Here is a 12,812-nt window from a genome sequence, read left to right on the forward strand (position 1 = left end):
ATACATAAAAGCCGAAGAAAAAAGAACTCCCACTGCCCCCCACTCCTAGGTGCTCTTCCTGAATGCAACGGTCTTCAATGGTCTCCTATAGGTCAGTCCTCAAGCCTCAAGCGTGTGCATGTTTCAGTTCACACAACAGTGACAACCCTCCTTCTGCCCTCATGTACACGTTCACTGCTGTTTTTCCTCTACGGTATACGTTAGCTGCATCTTGTCTAAAAGGCCTATAGTCTCCTAAAAATCAGGACATGTTGGCCCAGGAAGCCCAGCATGCCCATCAGGAGTCTTCAAGAGCAAAGCAGCAACTGTTCCCTCTGTGTCTTCCCACAGGTTAGGAAAGCACTCTGCACAAAGGAAAACCATTTTTTACAAGATCACTTTTATTTGACCATGGTGGGAAGATGTAGCATATGTGTTGGCTTTTTTGCTGAGCACTCTAAATTAAATCCTGGATGGAGAAGGTAGAGGCCAGGGTCAGTGGTGGTTTCATGTGTTGCAACATACTCTATGTCGGGCTATTAGATAAGGCTTCATGCTCTTGATAAGACTCTGCACATTATCTTCCTTATCTCCTTCAAATGGTTTATACCTACAAGCATGCTGTTTCTGGCATTTACTGCTACCCAGGAAGCTACAGAGACAAATGATGGGAAAGTGCTCATAAATAAGTCTGTTTGTAATGAAGGCCAGGGAAGAAGTCCTCTGTCAAAGTCACATTTAAATTCGATGAGTCAACCCTTTTTGCAATTACCATGCAGACAAGTTTAATATAATCTATTGGAGTGGCCTCCGTAAGATGACACTGAAGCCCTGAGACACCTCTGGGATGACTCGGTACCCTTGGTTTGGGGCCAATTGACTTAATGTTCTGTGTTTCCTGTGAATGACTCCTTCTCCTCATCTCACCCCACTGGCTACATTATAATTCCCTAAATTCTCACTTTACTTTTTTTTTTTTTTTTTAAATCTCTGGTACCTCAGGAACCACCATCTTCTCACCACAAAAGAAAAATAAAATATGGACTGTGGTAGCACAATGAAAGTACTTCCCCAGCTGAAGTCTGATAAAAAGTATACCAGAATATATTAATGGAAAAGTGAACAGAACACAAAAACAGTGTTATTTCAATATTACGATTGCAGGGCAGCCCGGGTGGCTCAACAGTTTAGCACTGCCTTTGGCCAGGGGTGTGATCCTGGAGACCGGGAATCAAGTCCCACATCGGGCTCCCTGCATGGAGCCTGCTTCTCTCTCTGCTTGTGTCTCTGCCTCTCTTTCTGTGTCTCTCTCTCTCTCTCTCTTTTTTTTAAAGATTTTATTTATTTATTCATGAGAGACACACAGAGAGAAAGACACAGAGACACAACACAGGCAGAGGGAGAAGCAGGCTCCATGCAGGGAGCCTGATGTGGGACTTGATCCCGGTCTCCAGGATCAGGCCCTGGGCCAAAGGCAGGTGCTAAACCGCTGAGCCACCTGGGCTGCCCTCTTTCTCTGTGTCTCTCATGAATAAATAAATAAAACCTTTAAAAAAAATTATTATTGCAATAAATATTTCACGTTAATGATGCACTGGGTAAAATTAAAAACAAAATGAGATGCAGAAATAATCATGAGTCTACCCTGATGAACTTATCCAAGTAAAAGGTTATTCTATGAAACAGATGGTGTTGAAAGGAAAATATTAATTTGTGCATTTTAACCCCTGAAGCAAATGTTTAGAAAGCATAAAGTAATTACCATTTTTTTAGCACATACAACATGCCAAACACTGTATAAGCAATTTCTGAGGATGATTTTTATTTAACACACTCAATGCTTTTTGAGGTTGGCAATATTATCATCAACACTTTAAAAAAAAGATTTCTGAGTTTTATAAAGCTGAGGCTACATAGAAGAGCATGGTTTATATAGACCTGTGATTAATATTTCACAGATGAACAGCAAAAAAATGTATGTTGTCCATAGCCTATACCATAACAGCACCAGGCAGGTTGACCCCTGCAATACTCTTCCAGTCGTCAGAGTCTGGGAACTAAAGAGGGAACCATTCAAATCCTTAATTTTGCAGGACATGCTCAAATATCCACCTTAAAAAGCTTTTTGAATTCTTGCTTTATTGCTTTCCAGCTTGTATGCAGCTTAGGAAACTAAAACCCAGAACACTCATTAATCCATTTGGTAATCCAAATTCTGATTTGAATTTTCCAATTTCCAAAGAGCATTTCCTTTCTTCTGTAGCACTTTCCTACATTCCTCCTTGTCCTGATATTCCTCTTTATGTTTTCCACTTTAACTTGAAAATATCAAATTAGAATTAAATTATTCCATTTAAGCCTTAGATCCATACCTCTGTTTAGGTGCTTGCACAGAATTTATAAATAGAAGCCAGTGGCCTAGGTGTCTGCGCTCTCCTCCTTGAAGCTCCGTAGGAGAGCCTTCTCCCCTCAGCCCTTCAATTGGTTAGTGTATTTGGTTGATTAGTGGATTTGGATAGCTACTTCTGCATTCTTTGTCAACGGGATGTCCAAACAACCTGTGGCTTAAGTTACTTATATGAGATACCTTGACTTTTAATTTATCACAGTTCAGCTCCTACTAGGACTTCGAGGTTCTGAGCAATCTATGTCAAAAGTAGCTCTTCTGGGACACCTGGGGGGCTCAGTCAGTTAAGTGTCCGGCTCTTGGTCATGATCTCAGGGTCCTGGGATCAAGCCCTACATCAGGCTCAGTGCAGAGTCTGCTTGTCCCTCTCCCTCTGCTCCTCCCCCTGCTTGTTCATGCACTCTTTCTCTCTCATTCTCTAATAAATAAAATCTTTTTTTAAAAAAAAACGTAGCTCTTCCATCACATCCATCCTCAAGGGGACCTTCAAGACCCTCTGATCCCCGTAACCACTTTCCCCTAATTATGCTTGCTGATCCCTGAGGCTTCAGCTGCACCTGTTAGGTCACTTGCTGGGAACTTGACTCACAAACCTTGCTCTGACTGCAGCACATTCTTCCTCTCTTCCTTCAAACTTCGCTATTTGTAGGAAGTTCCAGATATATGTTGAGGAGAAGGAAAAGTCAGATGTCACTCATATATAGAAAAGTTATGAGAATTAAATTTTTTTTTAATTTTTATTTATTTATGATAGTCAGAGAGAGAGAGAGAGAGAGAGAGAGGCCGAGGGAGAAGCAGGCTCCATGCACCGGGAGCCCGATGTGGGATTCAATCCCGGGTCTCCAGGATCGCGCCCTGGGCCAAAGGCAGGCGCCAAACCACTGCGCCACCCAGGGATCCCCAAGTTATGAGAATTAAATGGATATATTAACCAGCTCAGCATAGTGTACATCACACACAAAAATGGTCGAGATTCATAGTATTCACATCATCACTATTATCACCATAGGATGCTTATTAAATATTATACTTCAGTACAGAGATGCAGCTGCACCTAAAAAAAAAAAAATGAGCAAAGTTAATGAGTTAACTAGGGCCCACTTCCATCCCTTCTTCCTGACAGAAATGTCATTCGAATCCGGTATCGACCTCCCTGCACACCTCCATGTTCTTAGGGGAAGCTGGCCCTACCACAGCCCCAGGAGGTGGCCTTGTTGGTCTAAGAGTTATCCCATCTCCTTTATTAATAGCTGGTTCTGGAGGGAATGTGTGACATGTTCTGGTTGGAGATATCCTGCTGAGGGAACTGAGAAAAGACTCCTCATTCCTAAGGGATACTCTCTCCTTCTTGCAGGCAACCATGTGTGTAGCTCTGACATCTGGCACCGCCACAGCCTGTGTGCTTTGTCTCTATCTTCAAAGGCTGAACCTAGGGAGACAGAGTGAAGTTAGGGAAAGTACCAGTGTTCCTGATGCCATCTTTGAGCCTATATCTGGTCTTGGAGTTGTATGTGGTAACAAATAGCCTTTTTGTTTAAGGCAAATACCCCAAATTTACCAGAGCTGTTAAAAACAAAGACACAGAAGCAAAAATAGCAAAACCTGCTGAGTATTTACAGTATGCTGCCATCCCACAGAAGATCAGATAATCAAAGGAAAGCAAACACTTACTTATGTACCCAAAGGTCTCTTCTGAGTTTATCATTGGAGGCTGCCTAAGATGGTTTTGGTTTTTCATCTGCCTGGTACTTTCCTTGGTGAGAATGAGGGATGCACTCCTTCATGGAAACCTAAGTAAAATTAATTGTTCAAAGAAAGACCTTCTCTTAAACATTCACTCTCCTGGGGTGCCTGGGTGGCTCAGTTGGTTAAGCATTTGCCTTTGGCTCTGGTCAAGATCTGATCCCACCTCATCCTGCTCCTCACTCGGCAGGAGTCTGCTTTTCCCTTTCCTTCTGCTCTTCCCCCCAGCACTAGCTGGCTTTCTCTCTCTCTCTCTCTCTCTCTCTCTCTCAAATAAATAAAAATCTTAAAAAAGAAAAGAAAAAGAAAAGCACTATCTCTCTTGTTATACACTGTGTGTGTGTGTGTGGGGGGATACTAATGATCAGAACTCACAGTCTAGAGAATAACTTTAGAGATGAGGAAGGGTACTGACTATGGCCACATGCAAGGACCCAAAATGTGAGGGCTTAAAAAGCTGGGGGGGGTAAATTGGTGAATGATTGGGGTGGGAGGGCTAGAGAGAGGGCTAGGGGCTTAGAAGGAGACAAAGAAGGACATCCAAGTAGAAAAAAAAAAAAAGCATGAACAAAATCAAGGATAGGCAACACACAGTCCAATGTGTCCAACAGATGCCAAAGCATATGATAAAGCAATCAGTCTGTAAACACTGTGAAAATGGTTCTAGAGTGGACAAACATCAACAGAATAAAGCAGAGAGCTGAAAAAACCATTTGTATCAATGAATTGTATATATATCAAAAAGTTAGCATTTCTAATCATTGCAGAAATGCTGAGGGATTTCACTTTTCACTATATTACTATATTGTTTGAATTCTTTACAACATATTTATATATTATCTATGTTTAATGAAAATAGAAATTCTTTATTCCTTTTTATAACTGTAAAAGTAGATGTATGTATTGGACACTTAGAAAACACATAAGTAAAAAGAACAAACACTACCTTTGGGTACATACTCTTCCAAAATTCTTACATATTATTTTTCTTTTTTACCAAAATAGGATTATAATTTATGTTCCATGTTTTCCTTTTACTACCACCCACTCCGCACCATCAAAGTTTCTAAAAATATTTCTTTGACATTTCTTCCATTAAGAGGTAGAGTCTCATTTCTTGCCGAGTGTGGGTCAGGCTTTGTGACTGGCTTTTAACCAGTTGAGTATGTTGGAAGGACAGGGTATGAATTCTAAGGTGAGTCATTAAAAAGATATTGCTTCTGTGTTCTGTGCTGCTGTTGTACAGCAAAAAAAAAAAAAAATAAAAATAAAATAAAATAAAAATACACCAATGTATCACAGACATCTTAATATTAATGTAAGTTTGATTATTAAATGATGTGGCAAACTGACCTTAGCCAATCTGACCATGTACAAATCTTAAGTCCTTTTTGGTGGATGATAGTACCCACAGAACATTTAGGTAATTGAGAACTAGCTACTTCCCACCACAAATGAAAGCAAGGCTCAGCCCAAATTCACACCCCCACACATACACAGATGAGCAATGCCATCTGTACCATGGTGAAAGCCCAGCTCTGTGGGTTGTTGTTTGTGTTTTTTACCGTCTTTGTCTTGAGCTAGACTCCAAGACCTGATCTTGACTGCTTACCTGCTTGCACCTACCAACGTTTGTGCCACATTTTTCCTTAAGCTCTTCTTTTCACACTATCTCTTAATTCAGGCGAGGGACCCGATGGGCATAACATTCCATGATGGAAAATGAAACTACCCCCCAAGCAGTAATGACTGCCCAGAGGAAGAGCTCCAGCGGCCCAGATCACCCTTACCAATGTGAGCTAAATCCCCCACTCACGCCTGTGCAGATGGACCATAGAGTGACTCACAGTTACTTCTACCTCATTATAATATTAAAATCTCGGGATCCCTGGGTGGCGCAGTGGTTTGGCGCCTGCCTTTGGCCCAGGGCGTGATCCTGGAGATCCGGGATCGAATCCCACGTCGGGCTCCTGGTGCATGGAGCCTGCTTCTCCCTCTGCCTGTGTCTCTGCCTCTCCCTCTCTCTGTGTGACTATCATAAATTAAAAAATAAAATAAAATAAAATAAAATCTCCACCAAAGGAGGAGCCTCAGCCCCATTTACATAGTACGCAATGTTGTGTACAGCGCATGATTCCTTAAGGCACATGCTCAACCATATCCCCTGCCTCTATATCTGATGACAAGGTTCCTCTATCTGAATATTCATTCTAACCCTGAATAAAAGGAACCCACCCACCCTCGCTCAGGATTCTCAAGATTTGGAAGTCTTTCCCCATAATCTCCGTATTTGCTGCAAATAAAGTCTCCTTTGTGTTAAGTTTCTAATTGTGACTCACCATAAAGCAAAATTACGTTGGTTCCATTACATCTTGAATGAGAGCTTCAGTCAGCCAATACTGAATATCCTAGAATTTAGTCAGCCAGAAACCATACCCACATGGAGCACTGTTGAAAGACCAGCTTGAATCAGCCACTGGATTTTTAGGGTCAGCCCCTAGCTGTCATCCCTAAGGGTGTGGGCCATAGGCCTTGCTAAATTCTTACACCCTTTTTGAGAAAAGGTGAGGATTATTTCAACTAACGAATCATCAATCCCATGATCTTAAATACCACTGATTTCACCAATGGGGCCCATCTCTAACAATCACTAGGGTAATCAGAGAATTTGCTGAGTCTGTGCGACTAAGGAAGCCATGGGGGAGAGAATCTCTGGCTGTGGTCGCACTAAAGTGAGGGCTTTCTGATTAAAATGTTAGCTGATCCCTGCAGGGTTCAAATTAATAAGGAAATAAACAACCATACTCAGGGTGTAATTTTTAAGACTTTTTTAAAAAGTAATCTCTACACTCAACACAGGGCTTGAACTCACAACCCCAGCATCACGAATTGCATGCTCCACTGACTGAGTCAGCCAGGCACCCCTCCGAGGTGTAATTTTTTATTTTTTTATAAATTTATTTTTTATCGGTGTTCAATTTGCCAACATACAGAGTAACACCCAGTGCTCATCCCATCAAGTGCCCCCCTCAGTGCCTGTCACCCAGTCACCCCCACCCAGCGTAATTTTTTAAATCACTGCCTATGATGAAATATTTTAAAGGAAGCAAAAGACATCACTGTAAACAATTCCATAGTATTCCAATGAGTGACTATACCAGACTTTTTGAATCATGTTCATTTAATGAACATTTATGTCATGGCCCATTTTTTGGTATTATAAACAATTCAGAGATGAATGTCCCTAGGACCTTCGTTTTTCATGCCTTCTTCTAATTATTCTGTCCCCGGGGTCCAGGGGTACAAGAGCACCTGGCTCCTAGCAAACCCCGCTCAGTCACTTGCCACTAGCAAGTCCAAAGGCCGGAGGAGTGGCCGGTTCGCGGGAACGGAGCTTATCCCCGAGAGGCCAGCACATCACGGGGAATGATGAGAGAAAAAGGAACAAAGGCCGGACCTTGCTGCGGCTCGTAGGCTCCAGGCAGGGTTCCTGGGGCATCCGGATGGGAGCTTCTACACCCTCCTCGAAGGACTTCCTTTCACGCCTGTCTTACCACTAAGGATCTGCTCTAGTTCGTGTCACTTCACTCCCATAACCATCAACATCCTCCTCCAAGATCTAGGCCAGCATCACCTGCCAAACGTAGGGCCTCCGTCGGAAAGGTCTCCGGACTGAGGTTCCACCACACAGCAGTGAAAGGAGCCTTGCCCTAGCAACAGCTGGGCCCGACACCTACGCTATCCCTGACCCCATCCCTGACCCCATCCCTGACCCCATCCCTGACCCCATCCCTAATCCCCACTAAGCCCCACTAAGCCCCACTAACGAAAAATCACGTGATCGGTCCCCCCTGAGGATCCTGTGCAGCCCTTTCTGCCCTTGGGTCCTGTCCCTGTGATTTAAATCGATCAAAGTACCCTTCGGCCCCGAAAATGTCTCATTCTTTCTCGGTCTTTCGCTTGTGGCCCCGCATCAGGAAGACCGAGGGGTCAGGGTTCAGAGACTGTCTCCAAAGCGCTGAGCACACTTGGAGGACAGAGGACAAAGGTCAGTGGGCAGGAGGCAGAGCCGGGACTGGGCTCAGGTCCCCTCCGGCCCGGAGCGGGGGCGGGGGCGGGGGCGGGGGCGGGGGCGGGGGCAGGGGGAGGGGCGGGGGCGGGGGCGGGGGCGGGGGCAGGGGGAGGGGCGGGGCAGGGGCAGGGGCGGGGCAGGGGCAGGGGCAGGGGCGGGAGGCTCACCACAGGGGCCTGCACCCTGACGGCGGCCGAGGACCGGCCCAAGCCGCTCTGCCCCAGGCGCCTCGGCGCAGCCTCTTACCGACCTCCCCGTGGCCATCACACTCGGCGCCCGGGGCGCAGACGCCTCGGGCGACGCGGACGCGCACCACGCGCAGGGCCCAGTGATTGCGGCCGCGCCAGCAGCTTCCGGCTCCGCTGCGCCCCGACGTGCTTACGTCACTGCGCTCCCGCCAGCGCGTCCGCAGGCTGCGGCCGGAGCCCCGAGTAGGCTGGAGGAAGGAGTCGGTCACTAGGAAGTGGTCGCTGACGTCCACACGGAGGCCGACGCCCTCTTTCGGTTCTTTGCGGTGAATCCCTACGAAATGGAACTGCCGGGTCAAATGGTACGTATGTTGCCCATTTCTCAAAAAAAAAAAAAGCAAGGATAGTATGTAAAAAAGTTGGGTGAAGATTTAAAAGAAATAGTACTTTTTTTTTAAGATGTATTATTTATTTCAGAGAGAGACAGTGTGTGGGCCGAGGGGAGGCGCAGGAGGAGACAGAACCTCCCGCAGGCGCCGCAGCCGAGCCCCGACATCGGGCCGAGCGAACCGAGCCGGTGGCTCAACCGACTGAGCCAGCCGCCCAGGTGCCCCACAAAAATGGTGCTTTGAACCTGAAAGCAAGTCATAACCAAACAAAACTCCAACAGGAAAAGTAAAAGGAGTCAGTGCCAATTCCCAAGGCAGGATTTGCGCCCAGACGGTTTCCTTTCCAGTCTCCCTAGAGCCCAGGCCCCCGCTGACCTCGGCCTGCCACCCCCAAGGGACCAAGTGCTTGCCTCTATGCCACTTAAGGGAATTGCTTAGAACTAGGGTCTTCCCTTTAGAATGCAATGCTGATATTTTGTTTTACTCGCAGAGGGAGGAACGGGAGGAAGCCTCAGTCCTTTCTCTATCCCCAAGTAAAGGGGACAGCACCACTCCCCGATGGTGGACGAGCACAGTACAGGAAGACCCAAACTCCTGGCTCCCGGGTGTCCTAGCAGAAGGGATTAGCCTCACTTCAGTCAGCACTCTTAGGAGGAGGCACTTTAGGTCCAGACAACAATAAACCAGTTCCAATTTCTGAATTGCAAGAAGACTCTAACGGACCGGTTAAATCTTCTTCACAAGATTGAGACCAATTTACACAACCATTCCCCGCTTTCAAACGAAAGGACAACAAACAAACTTCTTGCTGTTAAAGAACAGACGGGATTGGAAAAACCGGCAGTCTCAAGGTCACCTGGGGCAGGATCTGGTACTGAGAGAGAATAGTCCAATCCTGGAGCCCAGGCTGAGTTCCCTTGGGGCAAATGCTTGTTGTATTCATTGTCCTATTTTAAACCACCAGCCAGTTACTCCACTGGTTGAATTCGTTTCCAACGGAGGCAAAGTGAGAGAAAGAAGCCGGCGGTGCCACATGACTCCTGGGCAGGATGGACAGACCCACAGGGGCCTCAGCACTGTTTACTGTCTCGACAGCAGGGTCTGACAAGTAGGGTAATGGCCCGACAGCTCATGCCTGAATGGATGAATGTTTGATAAGGCTCCATTACAGCTGATCCCACAGCAGTTACTCGCAGGGCTCAGTCACCCCAATGGACTGTTAGGCACCTGATAGAAATGGGGAAGATGTGCAGTTTTCAGGGTCAGAGCACAGCTGCTGGTACAGCAGCTTCACACAGGTGCCCGATGAAGAACGAGCTGACGTCAGAAGGAGAATGCTCATCATTAGGGGTCCAGTTCTCATTGAAACCTAGGCAGCCTTTCATCAAAATCAGACACAAGCGAGGTCTTGTGTCATACATACGGACCATGAGCGCCCCCCTCCCATCAGCAGCCTCCTGCAGCCCACGTCATAGTCTTCAAAACCTGGGAGCAGCCTCTAAAAGCCTCCTGACTTATTTGACAAACAATAAACGAAAGACAAATATGTTGATGAAAAAACTATTTAAGTACATGTTATTTTATCATCAAAACAATCTTTAATGGGAAAAAGAAGACACAGTGAGTATAAAATCACAACTCCAGTCAAGCGCATGTCCATTAATACAAAAACCTAAAGAATTAGACCAAAATTGTTCTGTTCTGACCCTCTTATTCAGGTGTTCCCAGTCTTGGCTAGTGGCACCAACATGCATCCATCTCCCAGGCCAGAAACCCAGGACTCTGCTAATTTATCCTATTAATCTCCCTATCGCAACTGCTCCTCCCCTAGTTCAGTCCATCCCCCCTGCCTGCGTAGTCTTCCTCTGTGGCTGGAATGGCATTCCCAAAACACAAATTTGATCCCTTCCTCTCCTTTTAAAAATGTTCATTATTTCTTCATTGCCTACAAAATAAGCAACCCAAGCTTCCATCTTTACACACACACATGCCCCCTGGCTTGGTCCTAGCCTCACTCTCTCCTGCCCAGTCAGGACTTGTCACTGGGATGCCCTGATGACACCTGCATCTCCTAGGTGGCTTTAGTTAATCAGGAACCACAGAAAGGCCAGCAGTGCTTTGGAAACAGGCAGTAAACAGTGGCCTCAGTCCAAAGGTCAAAACTCCCTGAATGTGGAGACAAGGCACTGGTGAAGCAGCGCTCCCAAGTGGTTGGGAAACAAGACAGCATCTGGGGGATGCAGAGAGCATGGATCAGAAATACTTGGAAGAATGATATTTAGAGAAAATAGAGGCCCCACATTATTCATGCAGGGGCAGACACCAACAAATTTGGATTATAACTGTTACTGTAGCCTCTACAGAACGGATATCTAGCAAGTTCTGGAAAAAAGTTAGACTTAAAAGTGATTTATTCATTCTATTTGATTTTTGCTCTCAGTAAAAGTAAACAATGATAGGGCTTTTCTTTGGTTTTGTTGTTTGCTTGTTTGGCTTTTTTTTTTTTTTAATAAACTTTCAGAAATAAAATTAACATGAAATCTTATCAGAAACAAGCCATGTGACCTCAGATAGTAGTAGCCTTGCATAGGTTTATTTTTCTGATGGTTAAACAAGGGGCATGTGGGTGGCTCAGTGGGTTAAGTGCCAGACTCTTGGTTTCAGTTCAGGTCATGATCTCAAGGATGTGAGATTGATCCTGGAGTCCCCTCCACCCTCAGCAGCAGAGTCTGCCCCTCTTCCCACTCAACACATGCACCTGAGCTCTCTCTCTCAAATAAATAAAATCTTAAAAAAAAGAGAGAGAGAGAGAGAGAGAGACAAGATTGAACTTCATGATTCCTAGATTTCCTTCCACTCAGGAATATTATATTTCTGGGGTGCATAAGATGTTTATCTCTATAATATATTTGCCAGTTTGTATTAGAATTGTCCTAATTCCATTAAAAGTAGTTTAAAACACAGGGAGCAGGGTTTCATTCACACTGGCTCATATTAAGGTGATTTGCCTGGAAAGGATGCATGAGGACGGGAAGCTCAGGAGAAGCCAGGGACACAAGCTGAAATTCACCCAGGTCTCAGGGAAAGGAATGGGAGCCATCAGGAGCTGGTGCTGCTCTGTGACATGGCTATGAGCACCCCTCCTGGCTTCTGCTCCTCTGAGCATGTCCACCACATCATCCCCATGCCTACTTTCCCCCCACTGAGCTGCCGAGATCCTTGTGTGTTCACAGCTCCTAGTGGTGACCAGGTCCCTGACACTGCTGCAGGAACTTTATGCTCAGTTCCCAGAGCCAATCCACTTTCTATTTCCCAATTCCAAACTTCACAGCAAGAACTATGATTGGAGCAGCTCATCTTCAAGGTAGCCACCCTTGGTCCAATCAGCTTATGGGTAGGTGGGAAAGGTCATGCAACACAAACCCTGGCCACTGAAGTGTGGGTAGAGCAGATACCCTTAGCATGGGTTAGCATCAGAATGTGTGCACCTGTGCTCAGTGTTTGGTCCCAGAAAATAAAATAATAAATTGGTCAGGGTCCTATTACCTCTCCTGTCTTTATTCTTCTTTTCTGGCCAAAAAATAACCAGAGGGGATGGTTTTATTTGGGGGGTGGGGGTGGCAGGAGGACTGGGAGCAATCTATCAGGCTCCTGTGGCGTGACCTCTGGACTTCAACCCTGCGGCCTTCCTTGGCTCCTGCCTATTTGCCTGTCCAATTCTCCAACCTCCTGTCCTCCCCAGGAACCCCCAAGATCCTGCTGATAAACTGATTTCCTTGAGATAGACTGACACAGCATCTGTGGTTTGCAAGTCAGAGCCAGGGCTGAGATACGCTTCCATTTTGTTTTTAAGTTTTTTAAATTAATTAATCTCTACACACATCTTGGGGCTCGAACTCATGACTGCAAGAACAAGAGTCTCCATGTTCTTCCAACCGAGCCAGCCAAGTGCCCCTACACTTCGGTTTTTATTCTTTTAAAACCATTTTTGGTTTGGGTTGGTTTGGTTTAGTTTGGGGCTGTTGGTCACTCCT

General features: G+C 45.6%; 1 long non-coding RNA gene across 6 annotated transcripts; it reads right to left on the bottom strand.

Annotated features, from left to right (window-relative positions):
- Positions 1-1,867: 1,867 nt before the first annotated feature.
- On the bottom strand, positions 1,868-8,580 carry LOC144312069 (uncharacterized). Of its 6 annotated transcripts, none has more exons than XR_013377511.1 (6): positions 8,369-8,548; positions 7,587-7,763; positions 6,469-6,577; positions 4,058-4,176; positions 3,578-3,815; positions 1,868-3,440 (listed from the first exon to the last, which is right to left on the bottom strand). It is a non-coding gene; the product is annotated as an uncharacterized LOC144312069 (long non-coding RNA). The 6 variants fall into 6 exon arrangements; XR_013377509.1 differs by having other exon boundaries at positions 1,870-3,440; positions 3,548-3,815; positions 8,369-8,547; XR_013377510.1 differs by lacking the exon at positions 1,868-3,440 and having other exon boundaries at positions 3,449-3,815; positions 8,448-8,580.
- Positions 8,581-12,812: the final 4,232 nt, after the last annotated feature.

Source organism: Canis aureus, chromosome 4, assembly GCF_053574225.1.
Source record: "Canis aureus isolate CA01 chromosome 4, VMU_Caureus_v.1.0, whole genome shotgun sequence".
Taxonomy (NCBI): domain Eukaryota; kingdom Metazoa; phylum Chordata; class Mammalia; order Carnivora; family Canidae; genus Canis; species Canis aureus.